Source organism: Lupinus angustifolius, chromosome LG17 (genome assembly GCF_001865875.1).
Source record: "Lupinus angustifolius cultivar Tanjil chromosome LG17, LupAngTanjil_v1.0, whole genome shotgun sequence".
Taxonomy (NCBI): Eukaryota; Viridiplantae; Streptophyta; class Magnoliopsida; order Fabales; family Fabaceae; genus Lupinus; species Lupinus angustifolius.
Genome location: NC_032025.1, coordinates 5,360,725 through 5,366,597, shown reverse-complemented (window position 1 = coordinate 5,366,597; position 5,873 = coordinate 5,360,725). Strand labels below are relative to the sequence as shown.

The 5,873-nt window shown below is 34.2% G+C and overlaps 1 long non-coding RNA gene across 1 annotated transcript; it reads right to left on the bottom strand.

Annotated features, from left to right (window-relative positions):
* LOC109331045 lies at positions 1,631–4,141 on the bottom strand. Its single transcript, XR_002105732.1, has 3 exons — positions 3,806–4,141; positions 3,505–3,570; positions 1,631–2,272 (listed from the first exon to the last, which is right to left on the bottom strand). It is a non-coding gene; the product is annotated as an uncharacterized LOC109331045 (long non-coding RNA).

The window sequence follows — 5,873 nt, the reverse complement described above, 5'->3', positions numbered from 1 at the left end:
AAATAGTATATGCTTCACTAAAAAGCATTCAAATGTGTTATGCGTTACTTAAAGAGAATAAAATAGTATATGCTTACTTGTCGGAGGTCTGGGAATTTAGAGATCATTAAGTACTCTGACTCCGTTTTTTGGGTATCTAGACAATAGACCCTCCACCTCTGGATATGTGTTTATATTGGCTGAAGGTGTTATATCTTGGAAGTTTGCTAAACAGACGTTCATAGTTCCTTCAACCATGGTTGCGGAGTTCATGGTTTGTTTTGAAACATCAGGCCATGACATATTGTTGTGGAAATTTTGTCATTGGACCATAGAACATATAAGGATAAATTTTATGCTAGCTAATCCAATGACTAAGGGTTTGGTACCTAAAGTATTTCATGAGCATATTGCTCATATGATTATTGCTTCTTATGATACCTTAGTTTAATGGGAGTCTATATGTTTTGTGATTTACTTTGGACGTCATATATAGTTTTATGCATAATAAAGTTGATGGTTTATTGTTCCATTTTGAAATTGTGCATTGTAACTATTGTGTTGCAATTAAAGACTTTGAATTGATCTCATTAAAGAATAAAGAAAGACCAGTTGGAAATAGACATATTTAAGATCACATTGCGTGAAATTTTCATGTCACTCATCCATATTTGATCTATGTCATTTAATATATTGGTATGGTGATCATCGTGGTTGAGTCATGTTTGAATGCGATGGAGGTCGCGGTGGTTTCATAGTTGATATATGAGATGAACAAGATTGTATTATGGAGAAGTCTAAATATAAATAACATACGGATGTGCGCCTAAAGAATATGTGATATAATTTTTTTAGGAAAATATGAAGCCCAAGTGGGAGATTGTTAGAAATTCATAATATCTAATTAAGGTGGACATCATATATTTAATACAATTATATCGGCTATTAATTGTGGGTTACTAAACAAGTGATCTAATTAATGATAACATATAAGACTTCTGAAACTGATAACAGATATGAGCTTAATGAGTGGATACTCAATCGGTTGACCTATAGAGGATAATGGGAGCCTATAAGTTAACACACAAGGAACGATTATGGTCCTCAAGACACCAAATCACAAATAGTTTTCACTTTTCCCCATCAGAGAGAAAACAAAGGTCCCAAAAAGAACTAAGGATTTGGTTTAAGAAGATCATCATACCAAAACTCTCTCAAAAGGTATATCAAAGGAGTGGATTAGAGAACTTGGATTCAGAGATTCATGTATGACTTTATGTGAACACCCAATTTTGTCCTACCTTTATTTTTTATCTTTGGCACAAAACTCAATAAAAAATAATAATAACATTAATAAAAGATTCATTTCATGATTTGCAAAGAGTGTTCGGATAAATAATTTACAAATTTATAACATCTATATTGGCATGGTTATATTAGAAAGTGTCACAAGAATATTGGTTAATAATTCACAAGTTAATCGAGGACTCTATGATTCTTATGCCTTCAATAAATACTATCAAAAGAATCTTGTTGCAAATAGTTGTAACTTTGTGTAAACTGTTGTGGCGGTGGAGGTGATATTAACCATGTTTAAGTGAAAGTTTGTTCAATATCTAATTTGCATAAAGTTTAGTAATGGATTCGCGCAGTGATCTTAGTGTTCACAACACTTTTATGTTATGTAAATACACCCAAACGAGAAGGAAGAACACATGTCCATCATAACCACTCATCCAATATTAAATAGGAAACCGAATACAATTGCTAATCAAGTTTAAAATCCCTGATATAGCTAAAGCTGGGTTTACACTAGTGTGATTGCCATCACCTGTTGAATTATCCTCTCTGGATGGTTACAGAGTGTATACTCTCTAAATGCTAAGTTAGCACGTGACATCATGCAGTAGTGAAATGGGTAATAAAAGAACAAGGGAGGATCTCCATGGGGTTCCCAATATTGACCATACCCAAGGTTTTAGTGAGAAAGGGTAGTATTGAATGGCTCCAGCGTAGGCGCCATAATGCAAGATTTTCAGGATTTCCGAGTAGATTTTTGCAAAAGATTTTTTCACCAACTATGAGAGAATATGTTGAAGGAGCAAGGGTCGTGGCTCTCTGCTAGGAGAGTGTTGGAATTCTTGCAGACCACAATTTTTCGTACTCTGAATTATGACCAACCCAGCCATAGACAGCAAGGTATCAATTAAATTGACGGCACTGGACAACTAGCAAACTGCACTTGACTTCACAACAAAGGGAATTTTTAAGATCAAGCACTCAATCTGAAAAGCTGTGACAAACAAAAACACACTAATGAGCATAATTGTACAAGAGAGGTTACAGATGTGTTGATTAATCAGAATAAGGATGCAAAGCAATGATGAATATGTTAAAATACATAACCAGCAGTAAATGAACAGTTTTAGAATGTATGGGTCAGGATGGTTCCTAACTCTTCATTAGCAACCCAAGAGGCCCACACTAAAAAGCATACTCAAATTAAAAGGGCAATCATCAAATTTCTAAGGGGTTTTTAGGAGATGTGAGGCAGCTTTACTGTTTCAGTTACAAACATTAGCAAACAAAGAACCTCTCAGCAGTTACAGAGGATTCTAAGGATGGCATATTCAGTTACACATTTCTAATGAAGCAATTAAGCAAACCAACAAATATCTGCGTTCAGTTACGAATCAACATAAAGGAGATATGTGAATCAGCAAGGGACAACCATTAGTTATCAACAAAATCATAAACAAGCCATAAAGACCAAAAGCAATCAGAATCACTACAAAGACAGAGCAATCTAGCAAATAAAAGGAATCCTACAGTTACAGGTTTTAGAGAGGTCAGCCATGAATAAGCATAAAAGAAGAGGTATGGCAATGTTATTGCTATGGCAGTTGCAAATTAACTTGAATGATTGGCAATAATTTGGGCAGCCTAAGAGGTGCTCTGAATCAGCTACAAGGCCCACAACCAGCTATAAAAGCTAGAAGTGATCAGAGCACCAGGGGCACTGAGAAAAACACAACGGAAAAAGGAGAATCTAGAAAGTAAGAGAGAGACAGAGACAAAGAGATATAAACAGGATATAACAGTGTAGTAAGGCATCCAGAAACAGGAAAGCGGGAGCGAGATTGCAACGAAACACAAGACATCATTCATCATAGCACGAAACCACACTCAGGAGGGATAAAAAAGAAGAAGCATAATTCAGGTAAGCACTTAAGCCGTAAAAATTTCTATGAACGTTCCTTACTTTATATGGCTTATGCATTAGAATTATAAGGATTATTTGTAACCATTGCTAATCAGCCATAACACAGAAATCATATACATATATTGGAATGTAAAAAACATAATTGAACTTTGTTTTAGGCTACGTGTCCCCACGAATTGATGCCCTTAATATGATTATACAAAGTTCTAAATGAAAATGGATTATTCCCTTACCATGAATCTGAAACCCAGTGAACCTCACGCAAAAGATAAGGGTTCAAAAAGAAAAAAGAGAGTAGTTACCCCCGCGTATCCTTAGTGCTCTTCAATCTGTTTTGGCTCGACCTGTAATAGCCATGGGTCATCATTCTGAAATATAAATTGAGACTATATGAGTTCACGAAATCAAGAAAATCGAGAATCGATATAAGGCAACGAGTCGAAAAAATAATAAAGCGACGATTCGGAATCATCGTAAGCCACATTGAATGAGAACCGAACCACCGTAAGCTACCGATGATTCTTAATCATCATCACTGGATCGTGAAAACGAGAGTCATGAGTAAATGAAGGAAAGGAAAAGGGGGATTTAGGGATTCCAAACCTTTTTTGCCGTTAACAAGCAAAGAGGATCTCATGAAGAGGAGAGTAAGCACCATCCAACCACTATCAACTCCGTTTCACCACTGCCGCAAACCACCCCACCATACCGCCTTCGTTCTCCCCCAATTTACCTCCCAAAAAAACCAAACAGTATCCTCACTCTAAAATCGATCGAAAGGGAAGAATGAAATCAAAGGCGAAAAAGAAAATGAGAGGATTAGGTAGACAAATATGGCAAATTAGTAGGGAATAGGATCTCATTCCCTTTTTCTTTTTCTCTTCTCTGTTCCGTGAAAAAATGGAAGGGAAGATGGGCATAACCCATGTCATTTATTCATAAACCCATTCAACCTCATTCACTTTCTAAATGGCCACGTGACACAGGGAGTTTTTTATGTTATGTAATCCTATTTACCTTTTTTGTGTTTTGTTTTTGTTTCACCCAACCCTCCTTTTATTTGTTATTTTTATACTTTTATCTTTGTGATTAGTATTTACTTTGGAGGATTTGCTTACCAAATAACGTGGGGTACTTTCAACAACTAGCTAAATCATATATATATATATATATATATATATATATATTTCACTTCAAATAGAACTCTTTATCATTAACACCACAATAAAAAGTAATAACAAAACTAATTTTGTTTTAGGCACTAATTATGGAATTTTTATAGTAAGGTTATGGTTCGAGTTGTCTCTGACTTCTCCGAAAAATGAGAAGAAGGTCTACAACCAACACCGTCTCTAAACTATTAATTATATTTATATAATTAATAAACTATTATATTACTCAAATTCTATATGTACGAATAATTAGAAACTATTACCAAATAAATTTCATGGGATTTTTATAGTGAGGTTATGGTTCTAGTCGTCTCTAACTCCCATAGAAATGAGGAGAAGGTCTACGACCAACACCGTTCCTAAACTATTAGTCTCATTAAATCAAAACCAATATATATTTTAAACAATTTCAAATTAAATAAACTAATATTTCTAAACCTATCGATATTTTCTAAATCACTAACAATTAATCAAAGTGGCTAAACCATTTTTGAACTAGAACTACGTAAGCCTTGATCCCCTTAATAGGGGTACGTAGGACCAAAGTCAATATTGTCAGGCTCAATAATAAAAATAAATAATTGTTAAGGGTATAAAAGTCCATGTTATTAGCGAGGGTACCGTTTTAATACGGGCGGACGGGGTGCTAATACCTTCCCTGATCCGTAATCGACTCCCGAGCTCAGAATCTCTGCTTAAAGACCATTTTATCCAAATCGGGCATAAAGAGTGTTTTCTACGTTTTAACCGCAAAAAACGTAGTGGCGACTCCAAATCAATCGGAAGAGGTAGAAATCGAGTTCGCCTCCTCCCAAGTCGTAGAGCCGGTCTTCCAACCGAAAGTCGGGTCGCGACACTTTATATCATTGTTTTATATTATATGTAAGAATCATGATATTCAAGATCCTAGGATTGATATTTCACCAATCATCAAGAAATATCTAACGTGCAATACCATTTTTCTTTACGTTTTTTAAAAAATTACCACCAAACTCTAATTAAAAGATGTTGATAAGTGACGGCTTCTCTAACATCTCAATTCTCAACTCAAGACTATGGACACCATTTCCCGCGTATGGGTTTGCAAGCTTGCATTTCCTTGAAACTAAAAAACCAAAAATTTAATAGCAGTTGATAATACATTTCCTTCAAGGAAGTGATCTTTTAAACTTACGAATGGCATAAAAAAAATTATATAACTAATGATATTAAAAAATTAATATATTACAAAGATATTTTATTGTCATATCTCAATAAGTGTTACTCCTAAGAATCAAACAAATTAATAGATTGATGAAATTGTTATCGATAACATGGCCATTAATATTTTTAAAAGAAAAAGAGTCATTCAAAATCAATGACAACCAAATCATCCATAAGTGTTTTTTATTTTTATAATAATTCAAAATTATTGATAATTTTCAATATAATTATACTTAAACTTCTAAGATTTGATGAAACTACATAAAGTATTCTTCATTTTCTTACGCATACATAAA